This window comes from Heptranchias perlo, chromosome 15 (genome assembly GCF_035084215.1).
Source record: "Heptranchias perlo isolate sHepPer1 chromosome 15, sHepPer1.hap1, whole genome shotgun sequence".
Lineage (NCBI taxonomy): Eukaryota > Metazoa > Chordata > Chondrichthyes > Hexanchiformes > Hexanchidae > Heptranchias > Heptranchias perlo.
This window is the reverse complement of record NC_090339.1, coordinates 27,053,515-27,080,689: the sequence shown is the minus strand read 5'-3', so window position 1 is coordinate 27,080,689 and position 27,175 is coordinate 27,053,515. Positions and strand designations below refer to the sequence as shown.

General features: G+C 45.1%; 1 protein-coding gene across 1 annotated transcript in view; it reads right to left on the bottom strand.

Annotated features, from left to right (window-relative positions):
* Positions 1 to 10,323, bottom strand: part of LOC137332926 (endothelin receptor type B-like) — a 36,907-nt gene extending 26,584 nt beyond the window's left edge. The window contains exon 1 of the mRNA XM_067996961.1: positions 10,132 to 10,323. The gene's annotated coding sequence lies outside the window, so the exon portion shown is untranslated. The remainder of the gene's footprint in view (positions 1 to 10,131) is intronic.
* Positions 10,324 to 27,175: the final 16,852 nt, after the last annotated feature.

The following is a 27,175-nucleotide window of genomic DNA, read 5'->3' as shown; positions in this document are numbered from 1 at the left end:
TGGGGTGGGGGCGGTGATGTGGCAGACGGAGTGTAGGGGAAAGAGTATGTGTACTCACTTCGGCTGACCTACTGAGGTCATTGGAGCGCCTCCTGCACTGTATGCAGGTGGGCGATATATTGGTGGTGCAGGTGACCTCCTCTGCCACCTCAAGCCAGGCCTTCCTGGTGGCAGAGGAAGGCCGCTTCCTCCTGCCCGCCGGGGGAAGATCTCTCTCCTCCCCCTCCTCCTCACCCCGTGTATTGATACCTGGAGTGAGGCATCATTAAACTGGGAGCAGCCTTCCCCATGGGCTGCTCCATGCTTTAATTTTTTCTATTTGTTGCAGCATCTGTCAATGGAGGACAGCCCCTTTAAATAGAGCTCCTCCAGCTGACAGATCTTACTGCGCATGCGCAGCCCGCTAGAAGCGCAGATCAGCAGTGGGGAACCCCTGTATCCCTTTTACAAGGGGATGGCTTTAAATATAATTTTAATGTTGCCCATTAAATTTTCAGGTGTCCAGGCCAGAATCTCGGCCTGAATAAGCCCCCGGTGGGCCCCACCTCCGCCAGTTGTTGGAGAGGTATAACTGGTCTGACCAGGCTGACGCTATGCCGAGTCCTAGTGAACACTCAGGACACAGGAACTCCTGACTTGGGGAATCCCTGCCTGCCAGCCCCACCCCTTTAAAACACTGGCAATGTTTGGGGTGAGCACAGATTCTTCACCCAACAGGTCAACACAGAAAGTTCGGTGACCTTGGATCCAGAGTATCTGCGACCTGGCCTAGTTTCCAACCATTCTGGTGTACCCCTGCTAAAGTTGTGGCAGTACACCAGAGCTGTCATGGATTTTTGGGGCCTTCATATCCTAATAATTCTTTGCACAAAAGAAAACGCCACTTCTCATACTAATCCTGAATTTAGTTTGCCTTGTTACTGTCACTGATCAGTGGAAATAATCTTTCAATATTTACCCTATCAAGTCATTTTGAACACTTCTATTAGATCCTCCCTAAACCTTCTAGTAAATATAGCTTTCATTTTTCAAGTCTCTTGTCATACCTATATCCTCTCATCCTTGTCATCAACATAATAATAATCATTCACTCCTTCATCATTGCTGGATCAAAATCCTGGAACTCCCTATCTAACAGCATTATGGGAGCACCTTCAGCACAAGGACTGAAATGGTTCAAGAAGATGACCCACCACCACCTTTTCAGTGCAGCTAGGGATGGGCAATAAATGTGGCCTTTCTAGGGACGCCCACATCCCAAGAATGAATAATTTTAAAAAAGGCTTACATTGCACTTTTTCCATGGCTCCAATATCCTTTCTATATTGGATTGCTCAAAACTGCACACAGTACTGTAACTGTGGTCTAACCAGACTCATCACTACCTTTGTATTCAAGGCCCCTATGTATAAAATCCAGAATCCCATTTGATCTTTTTGTGTTTTGCTTCCACGTACAATTGTTTTCTGTCTTTAAATTATTCACTTTCAATTTTCATGCACGCATATGTTGGTACAATAAAGAAGCAGATTCTGAATATATGAAGTGAAAAGTGAGACATCGTTCAAAAAAATTGCATTAGACCATAATTCTCCAGAGCTGTGTGTAGCATGCATGCATCAGACAATACCTCTCCAGGAACAGGAACGGTCTGTTTTAGTACAAACCTACTCTTGAGTTTTTGAAAATTTTGCGGTAAGCACAGTTTAAGGGACAGTCTACTTTGAAAACTATCTTAAAGCCACTAGACTGGCCTTCAGGAAAGTTTTTTCTGCAGCTGAGCCATTATCTGCTGCAGCAGGAACCATTGCAATGTTGCTTCAGGTAGGTCTATTCATAGAATCATAGAATCATAGAAGTTACAACATGGAAACAGGCCCTTCGGCCCAACATGTCCATGTCGCCCAGTTTATACCACTAAGCTAGTCCCAATTGCCTGCACTTGGCCCATATCCCTCGATACCCATCTTCCCCATGTAACTGTCCAAATGCTTTTTAAAAGACAAAATTGTACCCGCCTCTACTACTGCCTCTGGCAGCTCGTTCCAGACACTCACCACCCTTTGAGTGAAAAAATTGCCCCTCTGGACCCTTTTGTATCTCTCCCCTCTCACCTTAAATCTGTGCCCCCTCGTTATAGACTCCCCTACCTTTGGGAAAAGATTTTGACTATCGACCTTATCTATGCCCCTCATTATTTTATAGACTTCTATAAGATCACCCCTTAACCTCCTACTCTCCAGGGAATAAAGTCCCAGTCTGTCTAACCTCTCCCTGTAAGTCAAACCATCAAGTCCCGGTAGCATCCTAGTAAATCTTTTCTGCACTCTTTCTAGTTTAATAATATCCTTTCTATAATAGGGTGACCAGAACTGTACACAGTACTCCAAGTGTGGCCTCACCAATGCCCTGTACAACTTCAACAAGACATCCCAACTCCTGCATTCAATGTTCTGACCAATGAAACCAAGCATGCTGAATGCCTTCTTCACCACCCTATCCACCTGTGACTCCACTTTCAAGGAGCTATGAATCTGTACTCCTAGATCTCTTTGTTCTATAACTCTCCCCAACGCCCTACCATTAACGGAGTAGGTCCTGGCCCGATTCGATCTACCAAAATGCATCACCTCACATTTATCTAAATTAAACTCCATCTGCCATTCATCGGCCCACTGGCCCAATTTATCAAGATCCCGTTGCAATCCTAGATAACCTTCTTCACTGTCCACAATGCCACCAATCTTGGTGTCATCTGCAAACTTACTAACCATGCCTCCTAAATTCTCATCCAAATCATTAATATAAATAACAAATAACAGCGGACCCAGCACCGATCCCTGAGGCACACCGCTGGACACAGGCATCCAGTTTGAAAAACAACCCTCGACAACCACCCTCTGTCTTCTGTCGTCAAGCCAATTTTGTATCCAATTGGCTACCTCACCTTGGATCCCATGAGATTTAACCTTATGTAACAACCTACCATGCGGTACCTTGTCAAATGCTTTGCTGAAGTCCATGTAGACCACGTCTACTGCACAGCCCTCATCTATCTTCTTGGTTACCCCTTCAAAAAACTCAATCAAATTCGTGAGACATGATTTTCCTCTCACAAAACCATGCTGACTGTTCCTAATTAGTCCCTGCCTCTCCAAATGCCTGTAGATTCTGTCCCTCAGAATACCCTCTAACAACTTACCCACTACAGATGTCAGGCTCACTGGTCTGTAGTTCCCAGGCTTTTCCCTGCCGCCCTTCTTAAACAAAGGCACAACATTTGCTACCCTCCAATCTTCAGGCACCTCACCTGTAGCGGTGGATGATTCAAATATCTCTGCTAGGGGACCCGCAATTTCCTCCCTAACCTCCCATAACGTCCTGGGATACATTTCATCAGGTCCCGGAGATTTATCTACCTTGATGCGCGTTAATAAATGATTTTTTAATAAATGTTGCATTTAGTAGCAGCAAACATGGTACGTGTTTCTGGCTGTTTTGGACAGGAATCTCAATAGCCTCATTGTTTTTGCCCTAAATACACTGTTTAGTGCTTGGTAGATTTATCACTCTGAGTATATTTTTCTTGATTTCTATTCCAAATTTACTTTTCACTAATTTTTATTTATGTCCTTTGATCCTACTTTCCTGGCATACTTTGTGGTTCTAATATGAGCTTTGTTTATCTATACCACCTTAGTCGCTTTCTTTCTAAATGGTAAAGCTTAAGTTACTCTAACCTTTCCTGATAATTTATCCCTATTATTACTACCGTGTACGCTATAGCGAAGTAAAACATAATGGCTGGGTATTTCCTTGGAGCTGCTCCTGCTCTGTTGCTGTAACTTTGCCAGAAGTGCAGCAGAAGCTCCATCCCTTTCCATCGCCAAAACTTCCACTGCACTTCTGGCGAAGTTACGGCAGTGGAGCGGGAGCAGCTCTGAGGAATTTCCTGGCCAATGTTGTTTTAATGAATGATTGCTGCCATGGTCCTAGGCAATTTATAAATGAAATTTCCAGTGGGTAAACCATGCTTTTTATAGTGGGATTTCTGTCAGCTGTTTATTAAATCCCTACATAATCTTATTTTAAACTGTTAAAAATAATGGGGGTTAAATTGGATAACCCCCGAAAACGGGCACTGGATTGTGGTAAGCTATTAACCCGCGCCCGTTGGTACGTAACATTCGTGCTGTTTTAAATGACAGCTGTGTGCAGCCAGCACTATCTGCACTGTTGATTGGCTGCACACATCAGCAGAGGGCTCCGATAACGGGAGTGGCACGTGCTACTTAAAGGCAGCCTGCATCTCTTAAAGGGTAGGTGCACTATGGCTACAAGAAGTGATGGGAATTGTTTGTGAAGTGATTCCTGGGCTGTGATACTTTGAAGAATGGCTGCACCTGCGACAGAGTGTGCACCAAGGTTCTCTGATGATGCACTAGCGGCCTTGGTGCAAGAGGTAGAGAGAATGACGGGCGTCCTGTATCCGCAGGGGGGACAGGAGGCCCTCCAGACATATGCTGAAGAGGCAGTGAGAGGAAGTAGCGGATGGGGTCAATGCCAGGAGTTAGCGCCAAGAAAATGGATGCAGTGCAGGAAGAAGTTCAATGATTTAACACAAATTGTCAAGGTGAATGAGTTCAAGTTTCAAGTGGCATATCGTACCAACTGCACCACTAGCCTCATCCACTGCTCAATTCACTAAACCCCCCCATCACCCACCTACCAACAAACATTTACAATCAGTTCTCAACTGTTCAAATCAGATGCTTCCTCTCACCCTCACACATTGCCACTGTTGCAAGCTGCACACCCACAACTCACGGGTCACACACACTGGCAGCTATTTAACCATGACAACCACATCAACCAAGCATCTTGCAGGACACTCTCTGACACACTTCCCTCTTTCTTGCAGGAGAAGGTGGCGCATAACAGTAGGCAGCAGGAAAGAACGGACGGAGGACAGATGTGCCTATATGTCCTAATTCCCATGGAGGAGACAGTGCTGGCCATGGTTGGAAAGGTCATCACTGAGGCCGTGGCCACTGGCGGCGCTGGAGAGATCAATGACGAGGGTCTCTGCATACCAAATCATCCTTCTCTCTTCCCACTTCTCCCTCATCCCACAATCTTTTTTGACTCACGTGCTGCAGATGGTGTAAGCACGTACTTCTTACTTTCTCCTCTCCCTGCACCACCACCTGAACCCGTGTCATAGAAACATAGAAACTAAGAGCTGGAGTAGGCCATTCGGCCCTTCGAGCCTGCTCCGCCATTCAATATGATCATGGCTGATCCTCTATCTCAATACCATATTCCCACTCTCTCCCCATACCCGTTGATGCCTTTTGTGTCTAGAAATCTATCTAGCTCCTTCTTAAATATATTCAGGGACTTGGCCTCCACAGCCTTCTGTGGTAGAGAATTCCACAGGTTCACCACTCTCTGAGTGAAGAAATTTCTCCTCATCTCAGTCCTAAATGTCCTACCCCGTATCCTGAGACTGTGACCTCTCATTCTGGACCCCCCAGTCAGGGAAAACATCGTTCCTGCATCCAGTCTGTCTAGCCCTGTCAGAATTTTATATGTTTCAATGAGATCCCCTCTCATTCTTCTAAACTCGAGTGAATACAGGCCTGGTTGACCCAATCTCCTCATACAACAGTCCTACCATCCCAGGAATCAGTCTGGTGAACCTTTGCTGCAGTTCCTCTATGGTAAATATACTCTTTCTTAAGTAAGGAGACCAAAACTGCACACAATACTCCAGGTGTGGTCTCACCAAGGCCCTGTAGAACTGTAGTAAGACATCCTTGCTCCTCTACTCAAATCCTCTTGCTATGAAGGCCAACATACCATTTGCCTTCCTAACTGCTTGCTGTACCTGCATGTTTGCTTTCAGTGACTGGTGTACAAGGACACCCGGGTCGCTTTGTACATCAACATTTCCCAATCTATCACCATTTAAATAATACTCTGCCTTTCTGTTTTTCCTTCCGAATTGGATAACTTCACATTTATCCACCTTACACTGCATCTGCCATGTATTTGCCCACTCACTCAACTTGTCTAAATCGCCTTGAAGCCTCTTTGCGTCCTCCTCACAACTCACGATCCCACCTAGTTTTGTGTCATCAGCAGATTTGGAAATATTACATTTGGTTCCGTCATCCAAATCATTGATATATATTGTGAATAGCTGGGGCCCAAGCACTGATCCCTGCGGCACCCCACTAGTCACTGCCTGCCACCCCGAAAAGGACCCATTTATTTTTACTCTCTGTTTCCTGTCTGTTATCCAATTTTCAATCCATGCCAGTATATTACCACCAATCCCATGTGCTTTAATTTTGCACTCTAACCTCTTATGTGGGACTTTATCAAAGGCCTTCTGAAAATCCAAATAAACCACATCCACTGGTTCTCCCTTATCTATTCTACTAGTTACATCCTCAAAAAACTCCAGTAGGTTTGTCAAACACAATTTCCCTTTCATAAATCCATGTTGACTTTGTCTAATCCCGTTGATATTTTCTAAGTGTCCTGTTATCGTATCCTTTATAACAGACTCTAGCATTTTCCCTACTACTGATGTCCCTTTGACATTTCAGATACCGAAGAACTGGAACCTGCCCAGTCAGAGCAGGTAGAGGAAGATGACAATGATGAAGAAGACACACTGTCACTCGATCTTACACTTGCAGCCACCAGTTCAGATACTGACACTGCACGTGGTTTAGAGGCTAGGATAGAGGTGGGAACTGAGACAACAGGCACAAGTGCACAAGACCCAGGGCAGGGGGAAAGGATACCACAGGTACCAGCTTGCCAGAGGGCGAGGTTGCACACTGGCTATGCTGCAGAGGAGTCAGGAGATGACTTTGATGGGCCAGGATACAGAAGAAGGCTGATGGGCATACACAACAAATGCTTGGGGCACTGGAAAGCCTGCCAGAAAGCCTGCACATAATGTCAAGGAACATGGAGGAGTCTAGCTCCAACTTGGCACAAGGCTTTGCGTAGAGCTTGGAGCCCATCCTTTCCCACGTGGAATGGGTGGTCACCTCCATCAGCATGACTGTGGAACCCACCATGATGCAGCATCTGATGACCGATGTCACTGCTTCCATTGCAGCACAAACATCTGTCATTCAAGGTGTGACTGCTGCATTTGGAGCTCAGACTGCTGCTATCATGGCTCTGGGTACCACTGTGGAATGGGACTTCCAGGGCATCACAGCAGTCCAGCAATCTGTTCTCCAACAGATCACTAGGATTGCTGGGGCGCTGCCCCGGGAAAGTGGCAGATGAACCTGCTGTCCTCTCTTAGGATGACAGCATTGCTGCTCCCACTCCTGCCACTCCGCCGGTGCCCTTGCTGTTACCTGTCAGCCAACCAGCCCAGACTGCTGCAGCCCAGACGGAGATTGGTGCAGTCTGAAACCAGGCCCTCCCGGCCCAGAGCTGCTCGAGGTCGTCCTCTATGGCCATCTGCACTCTTCTCACTTGAAGGTCAGCAGCCTTCCACCAGCCATGCTCCAGCCATTGGGGATGTACCTCCTAGGAGCACTAGGAAAGGTAAAGGCACACGAACGATAGGCTCTAAGGGAGTGCACAAGTGTAAATAGTCTCATTTTGTTTATATAATTTCATGTGTTAATTTATAAATGTGGATTTGAATTTGCATTTGGTGGTGGTTTTTATTTCTGCGATGAGCTGAGGGAGGAACAAATGTGTAATCATAAGGAGGACGATTTGATGGTCATGTGAGAGGGGAAATGTAAAGAGTGTGGGACTATTGGTGAATGGGGAGGTGTCGTTGAGGTTACTGGTATCGCTCATTAATAATCTGATCTCGCAGAGCCCTGGCAGACAGGGCCTGTCTACCTTGTAGCCTCCCTGCCTCTTCTTCCACTTCTTGCTGTACTTCATCGTCCTCCTCCTCCTCTTCTTCTGCCTCTTCCTCATGCGCAGGTTCTCACCTGATAGGTGGTGGCAATGACTGTTCCTTCATAACGGCCAGGTTGTGCAGCATGCAGCATACAAAGACAAATCTTGGTACCTGCTCAGCTGAATACTGCAGGGCTCCCCCAGAGCAGACCAGGCAGAGGAAGCGTTGCTTGCGGACACCTATGGTGTACTCTATGATGTTCTGTGAGGCAGCATGGCTCTCGTTGTAGGCCTGCTGTGCATGTGTTTATGCATTCTGGACCGGAGTCATGAGCTACTTCATGAGGGGATAACCCTTGTTGCCCAGTAGTCAGCCTTTGACTTGCCGTGCCGGCTGAAATACAGGTAGACAGAGGACTGCCGCAGAATGAAGGAATCATGACTGCTTCCAGGATAGTGGACATTGACCTGCATGATGCGCTGCATCTGGTCGCACACCAGCTGCACATTGAGGGAGTGGAATCCTTTTCTGATCATGAATATGGCCGAGTTCAGATGTGGAGTACACATGGAAATATGCATGCAGTCAATGGCACCCTGCACTATGGGGAAGCCTGCAGTGTGAGCAAACCCTCGTGCTCACTCTTGCTGCTTGTCTCTGGCAAGAGGGAATGAGATGACTCTGTTTCGGAGTGTGTACAGAGCCTCGATGACCTCCCTTATACAACAGTGCACTGCAAACTGCGAGATGTTGCTGATATCTCCAGTGGCAGCCTGAAGAGAGCCAGAGCCATAAAAATTAAGCGCCACGGTTCCCCTGACAGCCACAGGCAATGCTGTCCTTGCCCTGCTTTGAGGCTGCAGTTGTGGCTGCAGCAGTTGACCAATTTCAGTCACGACCTCTGTAGTGAACTGCAGGCATCTATTGCACTGGTCGTTGCTGAAGTTGAGGTAAGTGAATTGATACCTGAAGACGCTCCTTGGATGTGACCTCCTGTTGCATGCCCTCCTCCTCCTCCTCCTCCTCATCCTCCTCCCTCTTCTAGCAGCTTGTCTTGCTCTGCGTGACCTCTCTGCATGTTCCCAGTCATGTTCAATTCCCAGAGGAAGCCCTAGCAGGCCACCCATGTCTGGAAACAAGTTTTTTCAGTACTATATTTTAAATGACACTAAAAGCACTGCAAGACCACCCAGACCACTATAGAATATTGAAACTTTAGCCAAGTATAGGAAATGTCCAAAAACACGTCCAATTGCACCAGCAGCCAGAAGAAATAATCCAGTAATTAACCTGTAAGTACATCATAATCCCTTTAAATAGCCCTGGGTGGGAGGGTCCTTCATGCCGTTTAAGTCCTGTCCAGCTGTGCGAGGTTAAGACAGGGTGTTGGCTGGAGCGTGGAGTTCCAAAATTTCAACAGCTGCTTCAAATCATTATTGCACACAGATTTGCATCACCTTCTCCCTACTCTACATGCTGTCGGTGGTCGTTAGGTGTGCACACACAAACATAGGAGCATAGGAACAGGAGTAGGCCATTTAGCCCCTGGAGCCTGTTCCGCCATTCGATGAGATCATGGCTGATCAGTGACCTAACTCCATATACCCGCCCTAGCCCCATATCCCTTTAACACCTTTAGCCACATGGCATCCAGCGCACTTCACATCGGAAGTGTGCGCGCACATCTCGGACGCCATTTTTGAGACTTAGTTGTCCACATAGCGCCTACAAAACGGACACTACACGGCCAATTTAGCCCCTGATAGCTTTTATAATCTGTCTTGGAGTTACCATAATGGTGTAGTTTGTGAAGTCCCAGATCTAATCATAATGATGTACTGAAGCTGTATTTTGTCACCGGAGGATGAGTTACCAAACCCATGACCGGAATTTAAAAATACACAATCCTTTCTTCAAATCCTCAGCACAATTGATCAGCTCATTTCAATGTTTCTGTTCTGACAGTTTGTATTTGAGTGACCTTCACATTATGAGATAAAATAAACAATGTTCTGTCCCTTGCCCTTTTTGCTTTAAATTGTGACTGAATTTCCACCCATAAATATTTATACTCGTGCAACTTTATTTATCCAAATTTTTATTATTTGAAGCAGCTTTTTTCCCTCCATACCTTATTTTGTTTTCTCTCACTTTTCTTTTTTTCTTTCTGCTTCTGGGAAGACAGTATCTATCTGAACAAAATAAGTTGTCTAATAATAAAACTGTTCTTTTACCTTTTTTCTTGTCCTGCCTGAGATGAGAAATCCAACAGAAGTGAAGTCACAAACTTGCTGATATTCCACAAATTCCACTCCAGTGTGCTTCACATTATTGAACAACTTCAAAGGCAGAAGTTCTGATTCAAGCTCTGGATTCTTGCAGTGCTGGGAATTTGATTTCTGAGGCACTTACTTGCAGTGTGTTTCTCTGAGAATCGGCTGTGTATAATGTGGAACATTGAGGAGGTTTTATAGACCAGCTCCTCTGAGTCTTGGGGCTAAGACCAGTGGCACCAATAGCTAAACAATACGGAAACTGTCTGATAGGACGGCTCTTCGCCAGCAGGTGGCTACAGCAAATGGATCTCCCACCCGTTGAACTCAGAACTGCCTGAAGTTGCATTTTAATAAATCTGAATTAGATTCTTATCCACCAATGAATATCTTATATTTTAATAAGTTGTTCTTCCCACATTCAATTAAAAAGTTTTGAAAAGCACTTAAAGTTCCAAACTGTATAAAAGGACATAGGCATGGGGTGGAGGCAGAAAGAGATGCTCAGAAAGATGCAATCTGTTTTTTTTTAAAAAAACTGTTCAAGAATGAATAGGGCACTGTTCTAATAACTAGGGCAAGTGATTTATCCTTCACATGTGCTTAGAAACTGGCATTTTACTGCTTCCAGGACTTCTTATCTAAAATTATTGTAGTTTAGCAGCAAATTGAGCTACAGGTGATAAGTGTGGAAATATATGCCCAGCTAAAACAATGCCAAGTCAAAACAATGCCCAGCTAAAACAATGCCAAGTCAAAACAATGCCCAGTCAAAACCAAGCCTAACCCACAGAGCCAGAGCAGTCAGTGCTGGGCACTTGGTGCCCAGTCAAAGCAACCAAGAGTCAGGGATGTCACTCTTGGCCATTGCAACGCTGTGGTCGGGTTACTGCATCCAGTCATTGCGACTCATAATCAGGGCAATGTCTAAACAAATCAATGATGAGTCAGGGCAGTCATACCAGTCAAAAGGGAAGTCATTATAAGTGCCACGCATGCTTAGTACACTTAATTAATGGAAGATAACAGCAGTGTTCTTCCAACTTGTTTTACTTGATTAAGTCATTAAACTTCTTCTAGCCTTGCCCTCCAGGTGTATGGCATGGTGCTCATGCTGGTAGCCATTTTGGGCTAGTCTTATTGGGTACCTCGATTAGGGGTTCTGTATCACTCTGCCCCAAACAGAGTTCCTCATCTACGCATCACTTTGGAATTTCTATGGCTTAGTCTGAAAAACAAAGAACTTTCTGCATTGAAAAACTCCTCCTAGACACTTTGAAGCCCCCAAAAAGCTTGCAGCTTTGAAAAATCAAAAACCTCAAAGGCTACCCTTTTAAACTGCTACAGACCTTTAAATCCTGCAGCAGCACTCGTTTCCCTGCCTTGATATTGCTGGAAATGTACGTGGAGCGCTACTGGGGTGAAGCCAGGTGCTAATAAAAATGGTTAATATTTAAAAGACATTTGAAAACCTTACTCTGTTAAACCCTGGACCAACATAAATATTCCCCTTTGGTAGATGATAAATAATTTCACAATCCTTTGGCCCCTTTCAGACTTGCAGATCACTCAAAGGAAGTGTCTTGTGGTTTGTGTGTAATTAAGTCTAGGTATTTCCTCAAAGCCCTACACACTTACACCTACAAAGATTGCTGCCTTTAATTCATAATGCCTTCAATACGATATTTAGAGAATGGGGTTCTTGCTTGAAACTACAACCATGGCATTCATTTTAATCCTACACAAAACTCTGCATAAGAACCCTTTAGTACATACCAGTTGCAAACCTACTATACCGATTAATGACAGCTAAAAGGCACTGATAAAAATGTTGGCCAAAGGTTAGAAGCAGTGCTCTGAATAATAGCTCATTAGGGGTAGATTCAAATCTGAGAACACAGGCAGGGTATTGAATGTCATGAAATATTCAGAACAATTAGGATATACATTATGCAGGTTAATTTCTTCTTTACTCACTAACAGTGTGCAACCTTACTCAGTGTCACTTTTTGTGAGGTTGGATACATTAGGACTAACGCACTACTGACTGAAAAGCCAATCAAAACACAATAATTCTGCTGAGCCATTTGTTAAGCTGCTAACTGTGCTCTACTTAAACTCAAAACCTGCAAAAGTTGCCTAATCCGCTTATGCAGTGCACAGCCTCTGGTACTTTTGTTCTGACTGGTGCACTTAAATGTATGGGAAACCTAATATACCCAGAAGGACCTGCATTAGTTCATGCCTGCATTCTCCATCGTTCTGCTTTTTACTTATAAGAACCCTTTGGAACATACCAGCTGCAAATCTACTGTACCGATTTATGTCAGCTAAAAAGTTCTGGTACCTCCGTAAACTTGAGCTCATCCAGAACTCTGCTGCTCATATTTTAACTCACATGAAGTCCCGTTCACCCATCACCCCTGTGTTCACTGACCTACATTGGCTCTCGGTCCAGCAATGGCACGATTTTAAAATTTTCATCCTTGCGTTCAAATCCCTCCATGGCCTCACCCCTCCCTATCTCTATAAATTCCTCCAGCCACGCAACCGTCTGAGAACTCTGCCTTCCTTCAACTCTGGCCTCTTGTGCGTCCCTGATTTCCTTCGCCCCACCATTGGTGGTCGTATCTTCAGCTGTCTCGGCCCTGAGCTCTGGAATTCAATCCCTAAACCTCTCAACCTCTCCACTTCTCTACTCCTTGAAGATGCTCCTTAAAATCTACCCCTTGACCAAGCTGGTTCATTAATGTACTTTAGGAAAGGAAACAGGCTGCTTTTACCTGGTCTGGCCTACATGTGACAACGCTCCCACACCAACATAGTTGACTCTTAATTGACTTCTGTTAAGCCAGCCAGTTATATCAAACCACCTCAGCAGATCATGAAGAAGGCCCAACACCACCTTCTCAGGGCACTATGGATGGGCAATAAATGCCGGCCCTGTCAGCGATGCCCACATCCCGAGAATAATTTAAAAAATAATATTAAGCAGCTTTTATTTCTCCAATCAGTTTTCACATCTGTAATTCAAGTTGCTATCCAAAGGAATAAAATCCCTGACTATCCAGCTATTAACAGAGCCAAGGGAAAAGTTAAACTGTCAACCGCCATTGTCAACCCAACAGTTATTGCAGAAATCTATAAAAAGACAAGAAAGAACTATTACTTTCACAATTTATATCGTTTGAAATGATGTGTTGTAGAAAGATAATACATGTCAGGATAGGACTTTGACTTTCAGTACTTGTGAATTATGTGATTGATAAAAACTCAGAAGCTTTATCTACTATAACCCATTTGAGCGCCTGGTATGCATCCTCTATTTATAAGGATAATTAAGATTGTTTTTTATTGCTGATTTAACAACCTGGGTTTTTTTTTAGGTGTATTTCAGGTTCTGTTTCTCGCATCAAAAATGAAGACAATCAGGGAGATTTCGAAGAAAATCAGGGAGATTTCGAAGAAAATCAGTTTCAACTTGGAGCATTGCTAAAACTCAAGAAAGTAAGTAAAAGGACGAAAAAAGGCACAATTAAGCTGATATAAAGAAAACATCTCAAGGTCCTTCACAGAGGCATAAGGAAAAGCATCGAGCAAGTTAAAGGAGATATTAGCAGGTGTCGAAGAGATAGGTTTTAAGGAGGATCTTAAAGGGGGAGAGGTGGAGAGGGAGAGGGGTTTAGGGAGGGAAATTTAAAGCATGGGCCTAGGCAGCTGAAGACATAGCCACCAATGGTGGGGCAAAAGTAGGAAGAATGCAGAATAGACCAGAGTCAGAGGAACGGACAGTTCAAATTTTTACACAGCTTATGACACTACTTTTATTGGTTTCAGTTGCAGTTCCAAAAGTTTTTTTTCAATTCTGTTTATTTGAAATAACCTTTAAGGACACTATTATGGGCAGTACCAGAATTTGAATCTGATTGAAGTCAAATTTAGATAAATCTGAAAATTATAATAATTGTAAATGGAGTTTGACTTATAGGGAGAGGTTGGATAGACTGAGACTTTTTTCCCTGGAGAGTAGGAGGTTAAGGGGTGATCTTATAGAAGTCTATAAAATAATGAGGGGCATAGATAAGGTAGATAGTCAAAATCTTTTCCCAATGGTAGAGGAGTCTATAACGAGGGGGCATAGATTTAAGGTGAGAGGGGAGAGATACAAAAGGGTCCAGAGGGGCAGTTTTTTCACTCAAAGGGTGGTGAGTGTCTGGAACGAGCTGCCAGAGGCAGTAGTAGAGGCGGGTACAATTTTGTCTTTTAAAAAGCATTTGGACAGTTACATGGGTAAGATGGGTATAGAGGGATATGGGCCAAGTGCAGGCAATTGGGACTAGCTTAGTGGTATAAACTGGGCGACATGGACATGATGGGCCGAAGGGCCTGTTTCCATGTTGTAAACTTCTATGATTCTATGATTCTATAATTCTAATTCCTGTTTTAAAGTCTGTTTGGCTCGGAGTATAATAGTGAAAGCATGTCAAATTATATATCAAATCATCTTCTGTAATCATATTTCAGTTTGTTGAAGCAAGTTTTGTCTAAATGTATTTTCAATACAGATTCACATTACATAATTATACTCACGTCAAGGCAATTCTCTGTTGAAATTGGCAGAGAAAGTTGGATCCCTAGAAGTGCACATATTGCAGGACCTGATTTTCTGCATGAACAACAGGGAGAATTCAGTTTTTCGTTTCAAAAACCAGGAGAGAATCAATTTTAACTGATCCACCAACCTGAAAAGACCTGGAATTTATAGTGAAAATAGGTTTAAAAAAAAACTTTAATAACTCTTAAATCAAAAGCAAAATACTGCGGATGCAGTATTTGAAATGTTAACTCTGTTTCTCTCTCCACAGATTCTGCCTGACCTGCTAAGTATTTCTAGCATTTTCTGTTTCTATTTAATAAGCCATAACTATTTGCAGCCAATTGTTTGTAGGCCTCCCTTGATTTGGGTTCTCTCCATACTCACTTGGATTGCCATGTCTGACGTTGTCAATTGAACTGCTTGTTGTTGCATTAAATCTAATAAACAGCAAGGAGTAGATTTTCTTGTTCCTGTGCCTGGGTGTATTGAGTTGCCTGGGCTCAGTGAATAGAGGAAAACTGAGCAGAGAGCAGCACATATTCATAAAGGAGATGGCCAAATTTTCTGTTAATTTTAATTAATAGACATAAAATCGGGCAGGTTCCCTTCTGGGCATGTACTCGTCCCCATGCAATTTTCCTCTACATGCTACACCCAGGTGCAGGAACATGAAAATCTGCCCACAAAAGTCACAAGTTGTTGAAATTTAACAGATTCTGAGATCAGGTTTTCAGTGAGTAAGTAGTCAAGACACCTTCCAATCCAAATTTGGAAATGGTTTACAAATAAGACTCGGTGAGACATGTGTTAAGAGCCTCTCTGGTGAATGCTCTGCTGGACAGTAGGGGGTCCCGCCTGTTGCCCACTGAAAATGCGGGTTTTGCACCCAAACCAATCACTCTTGTTCCTTTTTAAACAGGATCCTCATTAAGCATGCAGCATGATAATCAAGTAAGGAGAGGCCCATTTATCTTCCGATGCTTGGATGGAAGTCCCGTTGGGCAAGACCGTTATAATTGTGTTAAATGAAAGCTATTAAAAGTCTCAATTTAAAGTAAGTAGAAAACATTAAAGTTTTTTTTGAGGGAATTAAAAAATAAAATTCACTTAATGTTTGTAGCGTGAAAGAACGGATTTTATTTTTCAACTAATATTTAACGGAGTCCCCCAAGTATCTATCTTTGGCCCCCTCCTATTTCTCATCTACATGCTGCCCCTCGGCGACATCATCTGAAAATAAGTCAGATTCCACATGTATACTAACGACACCCAGCTCTACCTAACCACCAGCTCTCTCAATCCCTCCACTGTCTCTCATTTGTCACACTGCTCGTCTGACATGAGCAAAAATTTCCTTCAACTAAATATTGGGAAGACCAAAGCCATTGTCTCCGGTCCCTAGCCATCGACTCCATCCCTCTCCCTGGCCACTATCTGAGGCTGAACCAGACCGTTCGCAACCGTGACGTCCTATTTGACCCTGAGAAGAACTTCCGAACACATATCCATTCCATCACTAAGACTGCCTACTTACACCTCCGTAATATCGTCCATCTCCGCCCCTGCCTCAGCTCATCTGCTGGTGAAACCCTCATCCATACCTTTGTTACCTCCAGACTGGACTATTCTAATGCCCTTCTGGCTGACCTCTCATCTTTCACCTTCCATAAACTTGAGCTCATCCAAAACTCTGCTGTCCATATCCTAACTCGCACCAAGTCCCTTTCATCCATCACCCCTGTGCTTAGCCCTAAGCTCTGAAATTCCCTCCCTAAACCACTCCGTCTCTCTACTTCTCTCTCCTCCTTTAAGACACTCTTTAAAACCAACCTCACCTGTCCTAATATCTCCTTATGTGGCTAGGTGTCAAATTTTGATTGATAACGGTCCTGTGAAGAGGTTTGCGACGTTTTACTATGTTAAACGTGCTACATAAATGCAAATTGTTGTTACTGAGCACAAGAGGAAGTTTACAGAATTCTGGCATTGTTAAGTTAAGGCATGCCCTGTCATAACTCCTCACTGGAGAGAGCCCAAGCTGAATTTGGCAGAAAACATAGTAAGAGACAAGCCTAGAATAGGAAGTTCTGACTGATTTATAGCATCTACAGGAAATCTGGCTAGATTGGAACAGTTCCAGGGGACATTGCCACCTTGTTAGGAGTAGCTCCATGAGGCAGGTCAGTGGGGAGTCCCAGGTAGTTTGCAGCAGTTCCATGGGGAGTCCCAGCTGCTTACAGCAGATATGTAGGCAGACCCGGCTGGTTTGAAGGAGGTCCATGGGCAGTCCCAGCTGATTTATGATGGTTTCATGGTTCAGTCCTAGCTAGTTTTAGGAGCTCCATGGAACAGTACGTTTTGTGCAGTGTGTAACCAATAGGACCAATATATCAGACTGGTGATGGCACAGTTCTGAATCTACTTGTCGATGTGAACCTTCAGTGACTAAAATAAGCCAAAATAAATTTAAAACAGAAATAGACAGTCTTAGAAGTAAAGGGAATTAGGGGTTACGGGAAGCGGGCAGGAAATTGGACATGAATTTAGATTTGAGGTTAGGATTAGATCAGCCATGATCTTATTGAATGGCGAACAGCCTCGAGGGGCCGATTGGCCTACTCTTGCTCCTATTTCTTAGGTTCTTATGTTCTTATCCCTCCATTCACTAAAGACATGGGTTTTGTTCAGTGTCTGGAAGAGTTCCTCCATTTACCTGGAAATCTGACTCTTCAGTGACTGGGAAGACCCGACATTTTCAACTGCAGATGTGGCTCCGCAGTCTTTAGTAACACCCATGGATCAATTTATTGTATGCCACTGAGTTAGTGTAAAGGAAAGAACAGCAATCGAAACCAATGCACCTCTCAGTGCAATCTGCTTACACAACAGAACCTAACTCATAAACTCTGATGCTTCCAGTAGTACATATTTGATGGCTGTATTGATAGTAATCCTGCTTGAATAGTTTATTATAAAGAAACAATGTTGAATAAAATAAATTTGTGAAACTCTCTTGTAGTTGCTGCAGTCATGGGATTGAGTTTACTAGTATTATCACAGAGGGAGCGTTGTTTAAGGACTCTGATTTCATTTAACAAAATCAGACATCCTTTATGAAACTAGTCACAGGACTACATTTAGTAATCTTATCACAAAAAGGGTTTTGTGATGAATATTGTTCTGCTAAAATCAAATCCCTATTTAATGTCAGATGAATTATCTGAATTCATGTTTGGTCTAGTTTATGAAAAATTATTTGTCAGAAGAGTTTATTTGTAAAGTATATTTCATAGGATAATTTTAGCTTGAGGTCTTATTTACAATAGATTACTACTCGAGGAGGTTTCTGTTATTTCTACAGGTATCCCCAGAAAGATCTGTGCAGTTATACTAAACCCTGTGGTTAATCAGGGCAATGCATTTTGAAGTCCCGTTCTGCACATTGAACCTTTCAAATTGTTTGCAATGTAAGTGGGGATCTCTTTTGGATTTAAGCAGGGTCTCTTTGTGTTTAGGTTGACTACAAGATGGCATTTGTTGATCGGAGATTGGAATCAAGTTCATACCCAGCGGCAGACTTGTAATTTGATATTTGAGCCAATGTGTGTGAATGGCCATGCAACCTGGCTTACCGATGGAAACTAAAGGGGTAGATCTGTCAATGGGGGCTGGGGTACATTCCAGATTCCTGCAAGCTAGTGTCCCAGCAGGTAGGGTGATCCAAGCTGGACAAACTATGGGAAGCTTACTCGTGTTCCATGCTGGTAGGCTGGATGATTTTAGTTGGTTAAACTTCAGCAGTACACATGGCATACTTATTGATCTTGCCAATCTTGTACCTAAATTATCTGGGCTTAGGTAATGTGTGTCCCTATGGGAGGGAATGTAATACTCCAAATCGGGCAAAGGGAAATGCTTTTCTCAGTAGTTTGGCTTGGAGACTGTTAAATGTGGTAGTGGGTTTCTGCAAAGTGTTGGCAAGGATATACTTGGCTATACTATTTTTTTAACTTTTGGAAGCAAGGGTATGCTCTGACGATAATTGATTGGGAGGTAGGAGTCAGAGTGTAGGGATAAAAGGAACATTCTCTGATTGACAGGAGGTGACAAGTGGTGTTCCCCAGGATCTGTACTGACGCCTCACCATTCCCCAATATATATTAATGACTTGGATGAAAGAAGGGAACTGTGGCGCTAAATTGGGCCGTGTAGCGCCCATTTTTTCAGCGCTACACGGCCTCTCCGACATCCACGATGGTACAGGAGTTAGTGCAGGCGCAGATAACGAACGCTGGAATCATGTAAAGTAGGGAGAAAATAGCTTCATTCAGTGTGCAATGCTGATTTAAAGTGATAGACACCATTTTGGCACTTAATGCTCAACTCAACGCACAGTCTTAACCCCGACCATCTGAACATGTCTTAAAGTGCCAGGAGGACCCCCCACCAGCGCTATTGAAAGGGACCAGACAGGAATTACAAGTTAGTGGCTGGATTATTGCATCTGGCTGCCGAGGCATTTGTAACTGTTTTTGGAGGTCTACTAGACTTGAATACTAGGACGCAGGGACATAGCCTAATATTTAGAGCCAGGACGTGCAGGAGTGAAGTTAGGAAATGCTTCTACACGTAAAGGGTAGGAGAGGTTTGGAATGCTCTTCTGCAGATGGCAGTTGATGCTAGCTCACTTGTGAATATTAAATCTGAGATTGATGGATTTCTATGAACCAAAGGTATTAAGGGATATGGGGCTAAGGCAGGTATAAGGAGTTAGGTCACAGGTCCACCACGATCTCATTGGTGGAACAGGCTCGAGGAGCTAAATGCCACTGCCACTTGCTGCCTCCTGATATGCGTCACGTTCTCCTGCAAGAAAGCGGGACATGTGTCTGGGTGATGTGCCTGTCATGGTTGAACAGCTGCCAGTGTGTGTGGCCTGTGAGTTGTGGGTAGGCGGCTTGCAACAGTGGTAATGTGTAAGGGTAAGAGGAAGCATCTGGTTGGAAGAGTTGAGTACTGATGGAAAGAGTTTGTTGGTATGTGGGTAATGGGGGGTGTAGTGGGTAAGATGGGTATAGAGGGATATGGGCCAAGTGCAGGAAATTGGGACTAGCATAATGGTATAAACTGGGCGACATGGACATGTTGGGCCGAAGGGCCTGTTTCCATGTTGTAACTTCTATGATTCTATGATTCTATAGTGCGTGGTGCAGTTGGTAGGAGACACCACTTGACAGTTGACCTCACTCCTCAATCACCTTGACCACTCATGTCAAAGCATTGAACTTCTTCCAGCACTGCATCCATGTTCATGATGCTGTGCGCCTGGCATTGACTTTGTTCCCTGCTGCCTCCCACTGCCTTTTGGGTATATGTCTGGAGGGCCTCTTGCCCTCCACACCCTCTATGGATATAGGATGTCCCTCCTTCTGTTCCCCTCTTGCACCAAGGTCTCTAGTGCATCAGCAGAGAACCTTGGTGCACGCACTTTCACAGGCCTGGTGCCAACTCAGATCAGCAGATTGGTGAGGTCTGGCATGCAGATTGGAGGATGTGGAATTTAGTAGTGTGCAACCTTTATTCAATGTTTTAACATAACTCATCAGTGTGTAAACATAGGGATGGGACCTGCATCTGTACTTTCCGTTCAGACTCCGTGCAGACAGTAGACTGTTATTTTCAGCAAATAACAGGTACCAGCTACCTTTAAGAGATTTCGAAGAAACATCCTCCCTTTAAGAGATTGAGTTCCCCTGGTGGTGGAAAGTGTGAATTGCATTGATTCCATGTGCAAAGCCGAGAATGGAACGCTGATTGCAGGTGAATCCTCGGGTGGGCCGAAACTTGCGTCCTGCCTGCACTGGGTCATTTGGCACAGGGTAATAGCACTTCATGCTACCTACACCCAAAAACAGCTCCTATCCAATTTTCCCCCTTGTATATCCAAGTTTGCAGATGATATGAAGTTAGGAGGCACAGTAAGTTGTGTAGATGGGAGTAGGAAGTTATAAAGGGACATAGGCTGAAGGGATTCGCAAAATTTCACATTTCCCCCCCCCGCCGCCGAAGATTTATTGGAGTTATTAAAGAAACCCTGGTGTGACTGTGTTTTTAAAAATCCAAGGTCTTTCAAAATGGCTGCGGTCAGACACATGGCAGGCTTCGTGTTTCAGATAGGTTTCTTCAAACAATGCAGTTGCATTCAAGCCCTGAGGCAAGCCATCAACATTGCCGGCCTACACGTCAAAATTCGAGCAGGAGAAATTCCAGGACAAAAGATAGACCATCAAGGAACATTCGGAACAATGGTAAAGCAGTTATGGAACAGATCAGTACAGGAAACGGCCATTATGTAAATGGGCCAGAGATTGGGACCCCTTTTGTCTTACGTTTTCAGCCCAAATCGGACAATGGAATAACCCATTATAGGGAGACTATAACTGGGGCTTCCCAGTATCTCTCTCCCTCTTCTCTCTTCGCCTGGTGGCCGGGGTCCTGCTGCTTGCTAGCAACCAAGAAGGAAGGCCATCCAGTAAACCTCGCAAACACATGTCGACGGCAGCAGCAGGAAGCCAGGCCTTTTCATCTGTTTCACCGGTGAGCATTAATTTTCTGGCCGCCACAAGACAACCTAGCATAGGTCTAAGGGTGGGGGGTTAAAGGGGATTGCTAATTGTGATTTTAGAATTTTCCCTCGATGTGTCCATTTCTTCCACCCCGTTAAGTGTAAGACTGTATTGTATCTATAGCGATTTTCTTTTTATCTTCTGTATAATACTGTTTACCTTGTAGTTTTAGTTTTCTCATTAATAAACATTGGTTTTCCTTGTACCAATCCACTGGTCTGTTAGTCTGTCTTTGTTACCGCCCGATAAGTCCTCAGCTCAGAATCAGGAAGGGGTAAGCAATTCACAACCGCACAGCGGGCAGGGCAGTTCAGGAAAACATAACTGGCTGACCTATTATAAGCCCGAGAAACAGTAAAAAAAAACCCCTTACAAGGCTGACGAAGTGAGTGAGCAAAACTGTGCCAGATGGGGTTAATGTGGGGAAGAGTGAGCCCACTCACTTTGGATCTGAGAAAGACAAATCGGCATCACAACTTGCATTTATATAGCGCCTTTAACGTAGTAAAACATCCCAAGGCACTTCACAGGAGTGTTATCAGACAAGATTTGACACTGAGCCATAAAGCAATATTAGGGTAGGTGACCAAAAGCTTGGTCAAAGGTAGGTTTTAAGGAGCGACTTAAAGGAGGAGAGAGAGTTAGAGAAGTGCAGAAGTTCAGGGAGGGAATTCCAAAGATTAGGGCCTAGACATCTGAAGGCACGGCCGCCGATGGTGGAGCGAAGGAAATTGGGGATGTGCAAGAGGCCAGAATTGGAAGAGGGCAGAGATCTCAGAGGGTTGTAAAAGCTAGTGCGCAGGCACAAAAAGTAATCAGAAAGGCTAATGGAATCTCGGCCTTTATCTTAAGGGGGTTGGAATTTAAAAGTGAGCAAGGGATGCTTCAGTCGTACAGAGCTTTGGTCAGACCCCATACTGCGACTCATGAAGATCTTGATGAAGCAGTCTATTACTGGTTTAAAACAGTCAGAGAGAGTAACGTGCCAGTGTCGGGCGATGTTTATTGCGCAAAGGCTGAAAAATTTCCAGCCATTTGAATCATAGGGCTCTATTTTAGCACCTGCTATCGGGTGCCTTCCTGGCGGGGGGGCTCCGAAAATCGGGGAATCCCGGAGCGGGTGGGGAGCCCGGCTCCAACCCGCCCACTTCCGGGTTCCCCACAGATGCGCCGACGTGCGCGCGCAGCCCCGGCATGTGGGACTCCCGCAGGCAATTAAAGCCAGCGGGGTGCCATTTGAGACTATTTACTTAGGTATTTCAGGTCATTAACAGACCTGATTAAGGGAATATGTCAGGAGGGGTGGGATTTTAGAAACAACTGGGACTGTTTCCCATACTGGGGGAAACACTCCCAGTTGAAATGGACGTGTTGCAGCTATCAGCCTGTGGCAGCTGCAAAGGTCCATTTGACAGGTGGGTGGGGGAGACTCTCACTCGTTGCAGGAGGCCACTCTGTCACTTGGGACAAAGTTTGGCCTCCACCACCCTCCTCCTGACAATAAAATTCACCAACTTGCACACTTACCCCGGGGTCCAGAGACATGTACCTACCTTGCGGACCCCCTCAGATGTACATCTTCCGGATGGGGGCCGCCGTAGCTGCAGTCATGACCCCCTCGGAGGGCGAACAGCCTCACCGGCCTCGCAGTCCACCTCTGACACGTGGAGCTCCACAACAGAGTGCTGTGACACATCCACCTGCACAGCAGGAGGGAGGGCAACCGCAGAGAGAGATGCGTCACAGAGGGCACTACCCTCGCCACAGGGTCCACAGACCGAGGCTCAGCTTCCTGGACCTCTCTGAGCAGCAGTGCACACGGAGGCTCAGAGTCACTCGACATGTAATCGTGGACATCTGCAGCCTCCTTCATGCCGAGCTGCTCCCGGTTGGCCCGAGCACCATCTTCTTACCTGTCGCTGTCAAAGTCACCAGTGCCCTCAACAACTTCTCCTCCGCATCCTTCTAGGGTGCCACCGGGGACATCGCCGACGTTTCTCAGTCGTCTGCACAAAAGAGCCCTGCAAATACACCGACACCCACTCTGTAGTGACACAATGGGTGGCATCAGGTGTGGGTCTTCATTGTGATCCTCAGGAAAGGGCATTATTGCACAAACCAGACAAGATTCGCAAAGACATGGCAGTAGTGGTGCCAATATAATATGTAATGTGAGTTGGTCAGAAATTCAATATAGGTAAAAACCATGACAAACCCTCAAACACCCTTGTGCATCCCCTTCATGCTCACGACACGTTTGCCTTACGCTGCCTACTGCACATATGTGATGCATGCCCTGTAGCTGCAGCACAGGTAGTGGCAGGTTGAGTGAGGCTGACTGTGAAAGAGATGCATGAGAGGGTGAGTATGACATAGAGTCATGAGATTGTATGAGGATTGGGTTGAGTGGTAGTGGCGGGATGAGTACTGGCGAAGTGAGTAAGTGCAGGTAAGATGAGGATGAGGTTTGATTGGGTGTGAGGGGTGATGTGACAGAGTAGTGTTGGCAGTGCAGAAGGAGATGTGGGGTGGGGGCGGTGATGTGGCAGACGGAGTGTAGGGGAATGAGTAAGTGTACTCACTTTGACTGGCCTACATAGGTCATTGGAGCGCCTCCTGCACTGTATGCAGGTGCGCGATATGTTGGTGGTGCAGGTGACCTCCTCTGCCACCTCAAGCCAGGCCTTCTTGGTGGCAGAGGCAGGCCGCTTCCTCCCGCCCGCCAGGGGGAAGATCTCTGTCCTCCCCCTCCTCCTCACCCCATCCCCTGGGCTGCTCCATGCTGTAATTTTTCCTATTTCTTGCAGCATCTATCAGTGGAGGACTGCCCCTTCTCCAGCTGACAGAGCTTACTGCGCATGCGCAGTCCGCCCGATGCGCAGATCAGCAGTGGGGAACCCGGAAGACCAGGTAAGTGGATCCAATTAGGCTGCGATCGCGCGGGGGGCAGACTGATTTCGCCGGGCGCGTTACCCACGAGACCAATAGCCCCCCCGCTGCGAACCCGCAGCCCTGGTAACTTCGAGCCCATACAGTCGTAGAATGGTTAAAGGAAGGAAGGAGGCCATTCGGCCTATCGAGTCCGTGCCGGCTCTCTGCAAGAGCAATCCAGTTAGTCCCACTCCCCCACCCTATCTCCGTAGCTCTGCATATTTTTTCCCTTCTAGTACTTATCCAATTCCCTTTTGAAAGCCACGATTGAATCTGCCTCCACCATCCCCTCAGGCAGTGCATTCCAGATCATAATCACTCGCAGTGTAAAAAAAGTTTCTTTTCATGTCGCCTTTGGTTCTTTTGCCAATCACCTTAAATCTACATCCTCTGGTTCTTTACCCTTCCACCAATGGGAACAGTTTCTCTCTATCTACTCTTCTAGACCCTTCATGATTTTGAAAACCTCTGTCAAATCTCCTCTCAACTTTCTCTGCTGTAAGGAGAACAACCCCAGCTTCCCCAGTCTATCCACGTAACTGAAGTCCCTCATTCCTGGAATCATTCCAGTAAATCTCTTCTGCACCCTCTCTAAGGCCTTCACATCCTTCCTAAAGTGCGGTGCCCAGAACTGGACACAATACTCCAGTTGTGGCCGAACCAGTGTTTTATGAAGGTTCATCATAACCTCCTTGCTTTTGTACTCTATGTCTCTATTTATAAAGCCCAGGATCCCGTATGCTTTCTGAACCGCTTTCTCAACCTGCCCTGCTACCTTCAATGTTTGTGCACACATACCTCCAGATGTCTCTGTTCATGCACCCCTTTAGGATTGCACCCTTTTTTATATTGCCTCTCTTTATCCTTCCTACCAAAATGTATCACTTCACACTTTTCTACGTTAAATTTCATGTGCCACGTGTCTGCCCATTCCAACAGCCTGTCTATATCCTCTTGAAGTCTTTCTCTATCCTCCTCACTGTTCACTACACTTGCAAGTTGTGTGTCATCTGCAAATTTTGAAATTGTGCCCTATACACCCAAGTCCAAGTCATTAATATATATCAAGAAAAGCAATGGTCCTAGTACCAACCCCTGGGGAACACCATTGTATACCTCCCTCCTGTCTGAAAAACAACCATTCACCACTACTCTTTGTTTCTTGTTACTTAGCCAATTTCATATTCATGCTGCCACTGCCCCTTTTATTCAATGGGCTTCAACTTTGATGACAAGCCTAATAAGCGGCACTTTATCAAATGCCTTTTGGAAGTCCATATACACATCAATCGCACTGCCCTCATCAACCCTCTCTGTTACCTCATCAAAAAACTCAATCACGTTAGTTAAACATGATTTGCCTTTAACAGATCCATGCTGGCTTTCCTTAATTAATCCACACTCGTCCAAGTGACTGTTAATTTTGTCCCGGATTATTGTTTCTAAAAGATTTCCCACTACCGAGGTTAAACTGACTGGCCTGTAGTTGCTGGGTTTATCCTTACACCCTTTTTTGAACAAGTGTGTTACATTTGCAATTCTCCAGTCATCTGTCACCACCCCCGTATCTAAGGATGATTGGAAGATTATGGCCAGTAACTCCGCAACTTCCACCCTTACTTCCCTCAGCAACCTAGGATGCATCCCATCCGGAGCGGGTGACTTATCTACTTTAAGCATAGCCAGCCTTTCTAGTCCCTCCTCTTTATCAATTTTTAGCCCATCCAGTATCTCAACTACCTCCTCTTTTACTGTGACTTTGGCAGCATCTTCTTCCTTGGTAAAGACAGATGCAATGTACTCATTTAGTGCCTCATCCATACCCTCTGCCTCCATGAGTAGATCTCCTTTTTGATCCCTGATCAGTCCCACCCCTCGTCTTACTACCCGTTTACTATTTACATGCCTTTTGGATTCCGTTGGCCATCTGTCTATTCTCATACTCTCTCTTTGCCCCTCTTACTTCCTTTTTCGTTTCCCCTCTGAACTTTCTATATTCAGCCTGGTTCTCACTTGTATTATCAACCTGACATCTGTTATACGCTCTTTTCTGCTTCATCTTACTCTCTATCTCTTTTGTCATCCAGGGAGCTCTGGCTTAAGTGTCCTACCATTCCTCCTCATGGGAATGTACCTAGACTGTACCCGAACCATCTCCTCTTTAAAGGCCACCCATTGCTTGCCAACCTTTGATTCCAATTTACCTGGGCTAGATCCGTTCTCGTCCCACTGAAATTGGCCCTCCTGAGTTCTCCTGAACACACTTCAAAAATTCCTCCCCCTCTTTGCCCCTTACACTATTACTATCCCAGTCTATATTAGGATAGTTGAAGTCCCCCATACTCTATGGCTCTTGCACATCTCTGTAATTTCCCTGCAAATTTGCTCCTCTATATCCTTCCCAATAGTTGGTGGCCTATAGAATACAGCTAGTAGTGTAATGGTACCTCTATTGTTTCTTTACTCTAACCAAATAGATCTGTCCTTGATTCAGGAGTTACAGGGCAAATTGGCTCGACAAGGGGCTGTGGTGGCTGCTGTAATGCAAGGAACAGAAGGTACAAATTGGAACCCAGATGGGGAAGATGAGGTAGATTGGAATGGTCTGGGAGGAGAAATGAGGAATGAGGGTTGCCAAGATTGGGACTATAACAGTCCTGAGTAAGGAGGGCCACCTGGACCTGTGAATGTGATTACCACTACCACCAGGCACAATGAGCAAGGTAACGTGGCTAATACAGTTCAGGAGGAGAAATCAATTTCCCCTCCCGTGACAGAGGCTCTGTCTTGGGAACTGGAATCCATTAGGAGAGGGATGATCCATCAGAGGTATCTCACCGAATTAGCCCTT